Source organism: Ziziphus jujuba, chromosome 3, assembly GCF_031755915.1.
Source record: "Ziziphus jujuba cultivar Dongzao chromosome 3, ASM3175591v1".
Classification (NCBI taxonomy): Eukaryota; Viridiplantae; Streptophyta; class Magnoliopsida; order Rosales; family Rhamnaceae; genus Ziziphus; species Ziziphus jujuba.
In genome coordinates, this window is record NC_083381.1 from 21,441,796 (window position 1) to 21,453,437 (window position 11,642).

The 11,642-nt window shown below is 30.1% G+C and overlaps 2 pseudogenes; both read right to left on the bottom strand.

Moving 5' to 3' along the window:
- Nucleotides 1–263, bottom strand: part of LOC107422776 (uncharacterized) — a 49,354-nt pseudogene extending 49,091 nt beyond the window's left edge.
- A 2,095-nt stretch (nucleotides 264–2,358) lies between these two features.
- LOC107422775 (uncharacterized) lies at nucleotides 2,359–8,763 on the bottom strand (annotated as a pseudogene).
- Nucleotides 8,764–11,642: the final 2,879 nt, after the last annotated feature.

Consider the following 11,642-nt stretch of genomic DNA (forward strand, 5'->3'; position numbering starts at 1 on the left):
TAAGTATATATATGGAGTATATATTTTAAGTATTATATAAATATTTTAAGTATATATGTTTATGAAGTTGAGAAATTTACAGAGTTGAAGACCATGAAACCAATGTCAAAATCAACACCATTGAAGGCTACAGTCTTGGCATGGCCTCCTAAGTAATCTTCCTTCTCATACAAATCCACTTCAACTCCATTTTTGGCAAGAAAATAAGCTGAAACCAGACCACTAATACCTCCTCCTAACACTGCAACTCTCATCTTCTCCATCAACTAGCTTCTGTGCTTTGAATGTTCTCCAGTCCTAAACAAATTATATATATATATATATATATATATATATATATTTATATGTCACTTGCGATAGTTGTATACAAAAAATTACGAGAGATAACTCTGGTTCATTGTCAATGTTTGAGTTAATATTGTAATTAATATTATGATTATTAAGGGTGGGTTTTAGATTGATTGATTGAAATTAACCATTGTTTTCTCATTGAATGATCCTGATTCTAGTCTATATGATTTTTGTTAAATTAGAAAAATGATACTTTTTTAGAAAGTACTTTTTCTTTCCTTTTTTTAGTTGTCTATATGTTTCCTAGTTAATGTAATGGCATATAGCAACTTTTTTTGTAGGAAATTTTTAAAGTAATTAACTTTTTGAACTTTTACATATGTTTAGTTTGTCTTATATTTTTTTAATTATTTTTTTTTATTCAAAGCAAGTTTCTTCATGAGCTATAACAAATATTAAATTATCCCTTTTCATATATTTTTATTATATTTTGTCCAAATTGACATACTAGTATTTAATTTGAATGTTCATGAAGATAATATGCCTAAACTATAACTTTTTTTTGGGATCAAAACTACTTCTACGACTATTATTACGACTGATTTCTAGATGGGAGAAAAATTGATACTGCTACTCCTATTGCTAATCCTACTCCTACTTCCGGTACTATTATTACTACTAATTCTCCTTCTATTCCTCATCCTACCGCTGCTCCTCCTACTCCTACTACAACAATTAATTACTCCTACTACTCCTACTTCTATAACATTTTGGTAAATGTTAACGTATTAATATAACTTTGTTATAGTTAAGTGAATTTTGTAAATAAATTAGTATGATTAAATATAAGCAAATCAAATATTAACTGATAATATTTATTATAAATTTTGGTATATTTATTTAGTGCCTTTGGTATTATCATAATTATTTTTGTTTTAAATAATTCCCAAATAACTCTTTAAAATAAAGAGTATATTCTTAATTATGAAGAATAAAATTTAAAAAAAACCCTTCAACAATACTTTTAATTTATGCTCTTTATTTTTTGTTTTTTTTATAACCATTTATTCTTCTTTTTATATGAATTATCTCCTAAATATTATATAATAGTAGTATAAAAAACTTGGTATGCTACATTAAATTAAATTAATATAATATTAAAATATAATGTAACAAAAAGTAGATTTGTACTAAAGAATATTAAACATTTTAAAAAGTCCATTAAAGATGCTCTAAAAGCATACTTATATATCTTATTATTCTCCTAAATCTTTCGCACTCTACCCCTATAACTAGATAATCATTATTGTTTATATGATATTTTTGGTAAACTATACTAATTGTATTTGGTACACCTGTCCTTTCCTTCCTTAATTTGCCTCTCTACCCATGTCATTCTTCTTCATCCATGTGCCTCTTCCTCCATCTAGCTATTTTTGGTTTGGATTACTTAAACTTCTTATTCAACAATTTTTTGCCACTTTGTAACCAAACTAGGGGGTTAAAATCGTTGGTGCATGGAAGAACTTTGATCAGGATAGGATTAGTTTGTATTAAGTATTAAATGCATGCTTATAGGTTTTTGCCATTTGTTTGCTTTTGAAGCTAGGAAAGACAACCTTTTGCCACATTCAATTGAGCATGCACTATACAATTAATTTATTAATTCTTTTACACAATTAACGGAGCTGGTACTCATACTCACTAAAAAAAAAAAAAAAAAAAATTGTTGCTGAAATTTACGTTTATTTATAATAACATATATTTAGCAACATATTTTTAACATAAATTCACATAAGTCTTGCACTTTTTATTTATTTATTTATTTATTATTATTATTATTTTAGATATTGGGGGAACTTAAAGGTTGAATCATCCTTGGTTGAACGAGTTCTAATATACCTTATGATATATTACAAAACATTAACGACAACAAATTCATTTTGAATTAATAGGCATAGTTTTTATTTTATTTGTTTATTTATTTTTGGATAATAGACATAAGACTGAGCATTGAATATGGGAGTGGAGTGTCAGCAGTCGGTCCATGGCCTTGTTTATGGATTCTTAAACATTCACATTGCCATTGCCAGGTCGGGAAAACACCATCTACGAAACACAGAAAGAAGATTACTCAGTTTCAAATGAATAAGACTTGGCCTAAAACATAGACAAAATACTAATGAACAAAGAGTCCTTTTGCAAACACATAAATATTTATTAATAATTGTTTGGAAAGTCTCAAGTCAAGATTGTCCACAGAAAGCCATCCCAAACCTCTGTTATCCTTTTTTGGACCGATTGATTGAAGACCTGAAATTTAAAGATTATTTTGGAATTTATATGGGTGCATATTGGAACGTTACCCTATTACTTCTTTAGCATTTCACTAAACTTAAATAAATTACAAATATATTTTTAAATTTTAACTTTTGAACCAATACAAAAGTTAATAATAAAGATCATGATGATTTTATTATTAAGACATTGTAATGGGACAAAGACTAAATAAATATTATTGAGCTGAACGTGTTAACATGTTGAAGTGGAAAATGTGACACCTCAAATAATAATTATTACTTAAAATTTAGTTGGATACCTGACAACTTTAACATTTACCAGGTGAGTAGGCCTTTCTACATGTGATGGAAACAAAGTTACCAAACATATCAAATTCTATATGTGGATATGTCAAGTCGTAAGAATTTTTTTTTAAGGATTTAATATTTTAATGTCTTCAGTTTTTTATCTATTTATATTTTGGGCCCTGTTTTGGCCTTTTTAGGATTGTTTATTTTTAGTGTTTTGTTATTATTGGTCGTTATAGTTTCCTATTTACCCTATGTCTATTTGATGTTTATGATAATTTTTTATTTCAATAATACAATTTTATCATTCTTCTTTCTTCTCTAATTTTCAAGTTTTCTGTTTTTCCTCTTTCTTTAAAATTTAACCTAACTTTGAAATTTTATTTTAGTTTCTTCAAAGTTTAATATAACTTCGAAACTTTTTGCTTTTGGAATTTTACTATTTTGCAATTTTATTTTTACTTTGTTGTTGCAACTCTGTTTTTCAATAGTATATACCTGGTAATCATTGAATGCATGTGTCTTGAAACCTGCTGCAAAACAATCGAAATAATATTCCCATGTCCGAATGAACTTTCTGTCGAATCCCAAAGCAACAATTTTACTGAAAAACACAACAATTAGCAATGACCCCTGGAAATTGAAACTCTTGACTTTTGTTAGAAGAAATAATAGTTTGTTATTAGGTTGTTCTGCAAGAACATTATTTTATTTAGAAATGACTATAAATAATTATATCATTATTTTCTTATATAGATACCTTTGGTTCTCCAAGAAAATTTTCGTCCAAAGTCTGAGTGTTGTGTAGTAATGAGGTCCAATATTTTCCAGGTGCTCCACACTGCCAATTAATCCATCAATATTTGCTAATATGAAATATATAGCCTGCTTAGTGCAAATTATACATGCCAGTTGAAGTAAATCTAACTGGAGTCTTGATGAAGCAGCCATGGCTGATGTTACCCCTACTTAATGAAGGTAAACATCCTCCAGGAAATATATACTCTTTTATGAAATCCGAACTTCTTCTGCTTTCCTCATAAAGATCATCCGATATGGCTATGAACTGGGTAAAAATAAGGAATAAAAAATTTAGCAACAGAAATATAATGTTATGTCAAACTTGAAAAATAAATAAATAAAATAAAATAAAACAATATTAACTAGATAAAAGACCATATGTCAATTACTATTACCAGTAGAACAAAAATGCCATCTTCTGCTAGTACAGATTCACAACAACCAAAGAAATCTTCCATGTTTTCATGGCCAACATGTTCGATCATTTCACTGAAAGATGCATCAACCACAGTCATGGTGTTAATTTGTTGTGGTGCTACAAATAGTTGATGTAAATTGGATTGGCAAAAGTACTACTACTCACCAAGATATGATTCTGTCGAATTTAGATGTATCAGGCAATCGGCGATAGTCACAGAGATGAAATCTGATATGATCCTGATAGAAGTAGTAGTTTAAACTTCAACATGTTCTGAGTGTAGCTCAAATTAATTTTCATGTAATATTAAGACATTTTAGATATGTTCTGACTATGGCTCAAATTAATTTTCATGTAATACTTAAGATCATTTTAGATATTTAAGATATTATAAATTATTACAATGCATAGGGAAACGTTAGGAAGGAAAAAAAAATGGAACTTCAAACTAAGGAGATATAGTTTTATAAACAAATTTCATAAGTTTGAGACCTGAAGACCAGCATCTGCAACTTTCTTTTGTGCAAATTTCAGTTGTTTGTCAGACAGAGTGACCCCTGTGTACTTGCATCCCGTTTTTTTGACAAGTTCGATAGCAAAGATTCCCCAACCACACCCAATATCAAGAACTTCATGCTTCTTGCTAATTCTGGCCTATATCAACAATATGACAAAGGAAAACTTATTTATTCATCTTAAAAAACACATGAAAAAAAAAGCCTTATTACACAAATGTCATATACAAGACTCACTTTTTCTATTAGAATAGACATTTTCCTCTGTTGTGCGGAGTCCAAATCTTCATCTTTCGACTATTAAATATGATTCAACAAAGAAACAAATACAAGTTTAACAATCAAAGCATACATTTTATAATTAGTGTTTAGTGTTATTGACGATTATCAAAATGGTATATAGATCTGACCTTAAATATGCCAGAGGAGTATTGCATTGTTTCACCCAAGAAGAGAGCAAACAGTTCATTACTCTGTAAACACACCGAAAAGCAACAGTGAGCCTGCTTCTTGAACGTAAAGAAAAAGAAATTAATGGTTGAGAAAATTTGAAAATTTTTCCTATTAATAAAACTACTATGGTCAATAAATATATACATATTTAAACGAATTTTTTGTAGTAATGGTAACATTGTATTGATTCTTGCAGCTTAAGCTAACATACCAGATCATAATGACTTGAGATATTCCTGCGAGCTTGTGTAACAGTATTTTGCCTAAAAATATGCTGAAGGAAGAATTTTGCTGAGGATATACTAGCTGTGAATAACAGTGGAGTCCACCATCCCCTCGAGCTAACAAAACGAAAATTATCAATTCAGGAGATGCAAGAGACAACCATCATTAGCATCACATATCCAAGCTTGTAGCATATGTTAGCATATGAATTTGTATGTAGAAGTATTACCGTCTTTTGTTTAAATTTGAGACAGAACGATTTGCATCTTTGTTGGCAATAAAAATCTGCAAAATGAATTTTGCAGCATATGTTCAATGGAAGTAAACACCAGAAGGAAATTAATTCACAATCTTACCTCAAAAAGGTGTAGAAGACCTCCATCATTATCTATAAAAGAGCAGTCTCCATTCACATATGCATCTCCAAAGCCTATCTCTGCTTGTGTCATAATCTGTCAAATAGATTTTACTGGACCTTAGTGAGCGTGAAATTTTCATCGGTTTAAACCATATGATTTTAACCTTGCTCTTTCATACTTACTTTCCAGTAAAATTGTGGATTGTGAACTATCAGAACAGTCTTTAGAGAACATCTTGCTGTGATTTTCCCAAAGGTGAAAATTGTGCCTCCTTCCTCCAATAAACTATCACAGCATAAAACACTTCGTATCAATTCTCTCAGAAATGTAGAAATTAAATGTAATTCTCCAACAAAGAACCAAGTGTAAGAAATTTTTTGGGATGCATGAACCAAGTCAATTAAAGGAAAGAAAATTGGCTTCAATGCAGATAACAAGTATACTCACATCAAACATCCATCGGAGATATAATCTCGAAGAAATCTTGTAACATATTGGCGTGCCCCTGTTTCTACCAGTGAAAGTACCGTATATTTTGGTTTACTTAGAAGGGCAAATCTTTCTCCTAGAATACCATTAGCAGAAGCAATTCCAGCCTGCAAAGAATCCCATTTTCACTGTTATGATAAATTCTTGAAGAGATTATCCTTTTATTTAGCCCAATTAACAAAGAAATCTAAACCACAGGCATTAATCAATCTTTGAGTTACATAAACAAAACTCCAAAAAGAACTACCTTCAATTTATCCTCACAGAAGCCATAACCTGAATAAAATGAAATAATACCTGGAGTTAGAAAATGTGAAGCGCTTAATGATCAGAGAATAGTGAATTAGCTTTAAAACACATTTTCTTTTTCTCATATAGTTGATTTTTTTCCTAAATAGAAAGAAATCTCACCCTGGTATTCTCCAGAAAACCAAATTCCTCTCTTGCCTTGAATATGAAGCAACTCCAGTGAAGCTTTTGATGCTGCGAGAGATGGAGTTGCATGGCCAGTTGACCACTTAAACAATGTCTGTTTTGGTTGATGTTCTGGATTTAGAGTCACAAGGAATGGGGACTCGTTTCGCCGATTTTCTAAAGGTTCATAGATTCCAGCAAACGCTTGGTTAGAATAATTAATCAACTAAACATTAAGCAGGTATGTCAAACAAGACTTCTGCTTTTTTTTCACTAACCTGAAGAGCATTGAGCCAGTATGTCAAGCATACTTTGTTGTCAGAACTTTCTACGAAATTCCACGCCTCCATGTAGCTTGGTTTTGAGGCATTAAATTTTTGTCTCGATGAAGGAATATATGACTGCCAATAGAGGAATTAAATTTTAAAGACTGAAAACTTGGACGTTGGCCGAATCACCCATACAAATAAAAGATCACATCTAATATAATGCCGGAAAACCATAGTACAAGAGAAAAAAGGTAAAGAAATCAAGCTTAACAAGGAGAAGATCCTTCCTCACTAAAATTAAAACTTAGCCCTCATCAATCTCAGTAGAATGTCACTGTCTATGGTGAGGATTTAGAAAACAGAACACATTCAAACCTATAGACATATTGGAAAGCACCAAGGACTCTGAGTTCATCAGTAGTAGCTTGCTCTGCTAATATTCGCAGAGCATCAGGGGCATGGACAGCCAATATGCATCTGCTATAAACTTCTTCCAAACCATCTCCAGAGAGAACCATGCAACCTGCTAAGCCTTGTCAATATATGTTAGGAGGTGGACCAAAAATGGTTGTAATAATCTCCTGTGAAAACCATGTTATTCGTTAGTACTTACCCTCATCACTGGTTGAAATCTTCCATACCTCACAATGAGCTCTTATTCGACAACCCCCGCTCTCCAACTTTTCTCTTACCTGTATTAGTATTTGGTTTCAGTCTAAAACCAGAAGTACCTATATTCATACATGTTAGAGTCTTCTAAAGAAGAAACTAGCACCTTATTCACAAAATAATGCGATTGCCCTTTAATTGTAAGCCATTGAGGATTTCCAAAAATCTGCAACGTAATTACATAAAAATTAATAAATAAATAATGGGAAAAAAAAAAATATATATATATATATATATAAGAACAACAGGCAGGAAGCAGTTAGACTTTCAATTGTTATATATTTTCCCTGCAAGTGTTTGCTTGAGATAGAAGTAATACATACCTGAAGCAGACGATGATTTTGGAAAAATGAAAGAACAGAATAAGCAGAAAAGCTCATAACTTTTTCTGAAGGGCAACCAGATTGAACCGCAAATTGGAACCTACATAAATATTATGACAGTAACATAGATATATCTAGCTTGGGCAAATGACAAAATTAGTAGGCAGAATATAATGCTTGAGTAATCTCTCACAAGATAAGCTTTCTGAAACAATTCTGAGTAACTACGAGACTTGACAAACTGTCCCAAGGTTTCATTGCGATCAATGTCCAGGTTATTCTCTTGCTCCTCAAGGTAAATTCAAAAAGTGTATCCAAATTAGGATGAAGGAAAAGGTACTGTAAATTACAATTGGCTAAACTATTTCTAAAACAGTAAGAATTTTGTTTAATCTTATGTAAAAGTAGGACGGTAAGAATTTCGCATAATCTTATGTAAAAAAAGGAGGGAATTTGAATTGAATACCTGATAACATCATTCTTGAACTTGAAAATTTCTCTAAGCATTTGCCAAAAGTAAGGATTGAAGAGGTTCTTCTTCTGTGCAAACAGACTTGACAAACCATTTCTGCTCCCCCATTCACAGCCTCCTCCTCCGTCCAAACTCACCGAGAAAGACATTTCTCAAGTCTCTATTTCAACCCCAAGGCTCTCAAACAACTCCATAATATTTGGATATGTTACCTGCATCACATTCCAATTTGTACCATGTATATCACATATGCATGCATATATATGCATCAAGTATATACGTGTATGAAGTTGAGAAATTTACAGAGTTGAAGTCCATGAAACCAGGGTCCAAATCAACACCATCAAAGGTTACAGTCTTGGAATGGCCTCCTAAGTAATCTTTCTTCTCATACAAATCCACTTCAACTCCATTTTTGGCAAGAACATAAGCTGAAACCAGACCACTAATACCTCCTCCTATTACTGCAACTCTCATCTTCTCCATCAACTAGTTTCTGTGCTTGATTGTTGATCAGTCGTAAGCAAATTATATATATATATATATATGGAAATTTTATGGTGCAGACGGTCTGTATGCGAGCCACACCAAAACCTATGCATTTTGAAAAAACAATGTCGACTTTGCTATACATGTGTACACAGTATACATAGTAAAGCCGATGTTTTTTGAAAAAAAAAAAATCAACTTTGATGTGATCCGCATCATAAAACTACTTTATATATATATATATAATTTTTTTCCTATACTGAAATTCTGGATAACGTTTTATCAAGGATAATAAGTATCTTTAAAAGAATACATATATTATATAATCGAGCCTTGTTATTTGTCATTATTAATAATAATTACCAGTTTATATGGTAAATTTTAATTAAAATATTTAATTCAATTATTTTTTTATACTAAATGGTAATAATCACCTGTTTATATGGTGAATTTTGCATTTAATTTTATTATTTTTATATCAAATTTTAAATTAAATCATTTCAATAGTAACTATTTAAATTGTCATTACATATATAAATCTCACCATAGACAGCCATTCAAGAATAATAACAAATAGCATTTTTTCTTATAATTTTTCTCTTATGCAGAATTTTGGATAATTTTTTATTCGGAAAACATATACACTAAAATGAAATTACACAATTTGTCCTTTCTTATCCAGAAGAATTTTTATCCAAGATAGAATTACTATATAAAATTTTGCTATATAAAAAATCAATTTAATTTCATAAAATGAGAATCTAACTTCAAATATTATTTTTGGGAAGGTCAATTTTACTACAAATCGGACACTCCTCCATAAAATTTATTAAGAACCTTTTTTTTTTTTTTTCATTTGATTTAATCGTTGAGGGGTAGACCCCCACCCCCTCAGCTCTAATGAGGCAACGAACATCGCATCAAAAGTGGGCCCAGCACAATTATAGTAGATCTCGATTTTCCGTGTTTTTTAAGACCTAACGTGGGACAGTCCTCTTTTAATACAATCCAGCCTTTTCGTCATCAATAGGGATGTCAATTTGCCCCGCCCATCCCCGAAACCGCGGTGCACCGCTCCTAATGGGGCGGTTTTTCCCCGAAAATTCGGGGATGCGGGGCGGACTCGGGGCAAATGTCTAAAAACCGAGTCGGGGACGGGCCGGGGACGGGGAATAATAACCCCGCCCCGAACCCGCCCCGATATATATATATATATATATTTATTTATTATTTTTTTTATAAAATTTTATTTATATAAAATCATTTTCTTCTCTTTTTTTTATTTTTCTAAATATGTATTTTATTATGATTGTAAATTTGTTCCTTGATGTATTTTATTATATTTTTATTGCATTGTAGTCATTTTCTTTATATTTTAATCATAAAATAATTTTTTTTATATAAATTTTTTTTAAAAATATCAATTAAAAAATAAAATAGGGAAAACCGTCCCGCCCCGTCCCCGCCCCGCAAAATCCCCGATCCCGCCCCGCACCTAAAGAAACGGGGAAAATCGCGGGGATAGGATGTAAAATTCCCCGCGGAGACGGGGACGGGATTTTAAAAACCGGTCCCGCCCCGCCCCGTTGACATCCCTAGTCATCAACCGGACCTTAAAAGCATATTTAATAAATATTATATATATATATATATATATATATATATTTTAAGCTTTAATTACGTTATTAAACAAATATATAATTTTATTATAAATTTATATTTATATTTTATTTAAAATTATTATTAAAAATTTATACTAATTAAATATATTTATATTTATATGATAGAAATGAACATTTTAAATATATTAAAAAATATATATTAAATATATTTAGAATTATATGATCGAATGTTTTTAGATATAAATATCTTAAATATGTTTAAAAATATGCGATTGTATATCTCAAATACATTATAAATATGTGACTGAACAGTTTTCTGATACAAATATGTCAATATGTTCAGAAATATGTTATTAAATATCTCAAATTTATTTAAAAGTATATGATTGAAATTTTTTTTATGATTTTCATAATTTTGATATCGAATACTACAATGAATATATTTTTATATTGTCCAAAATTATTTTAACAAGAAAGAAAATTTTGTAAAATTTTCATAATTATTAGTTTTATCCAAAAATATAGTGAAAATTTTTTATTGAGTAATGTTTGATTTATAAGTGATCTGTAAAAAAAAAATTATATTTTTGGTTTAATTAAAACTCTAAAAATTTTAAAGGTTTTAAATATTAAAAATTTTGTATAAAATTATTTTATATTTTTATATATTAAAGTGGTAATATATAATTTATAATATTGTATTTAATTATTTTAGAAGTGTGAAAATAATTTCTCATCCTTTTAATCTCATAAATTCTTCTCTTTCTAACTATAACCAGAAAAACCGTTATTGTTTTATATTATATTTTTGGCAAACTATACTTATTGTATTTTTAGCACCTGTCTTTTTCGTCCTTTTACCTCTCTACGCATGTCATTATCATTCTTCATCCTTGTGCCTCTTTCTTGTATGTAGCTATTTTTGGTTTTGGTCACTCAAGTTTAACTTTTTATTTCACAATCTTTCCCTGAAAGGGTGACTTGTAACAAGTCAGGACATTAAAATAGTTGGTGTATTGGAGAACTTTGGTCAAGATGGGGTTTATGTTTGTATTAAATATTAAATGCTTATCCGTTTCGTTTTGCCATTTGTTGATTGCTTTGTATGCTATTAACATAATAATAAATTGAAGTACAAAGGACAATATTTTTGCCACAATCCAGCGATCATGGATTATAAAATTTATTTATTAATTATTTTACATAATTAATGGAGCTGGTACTTACTAAAAGAAAAATGTTGCT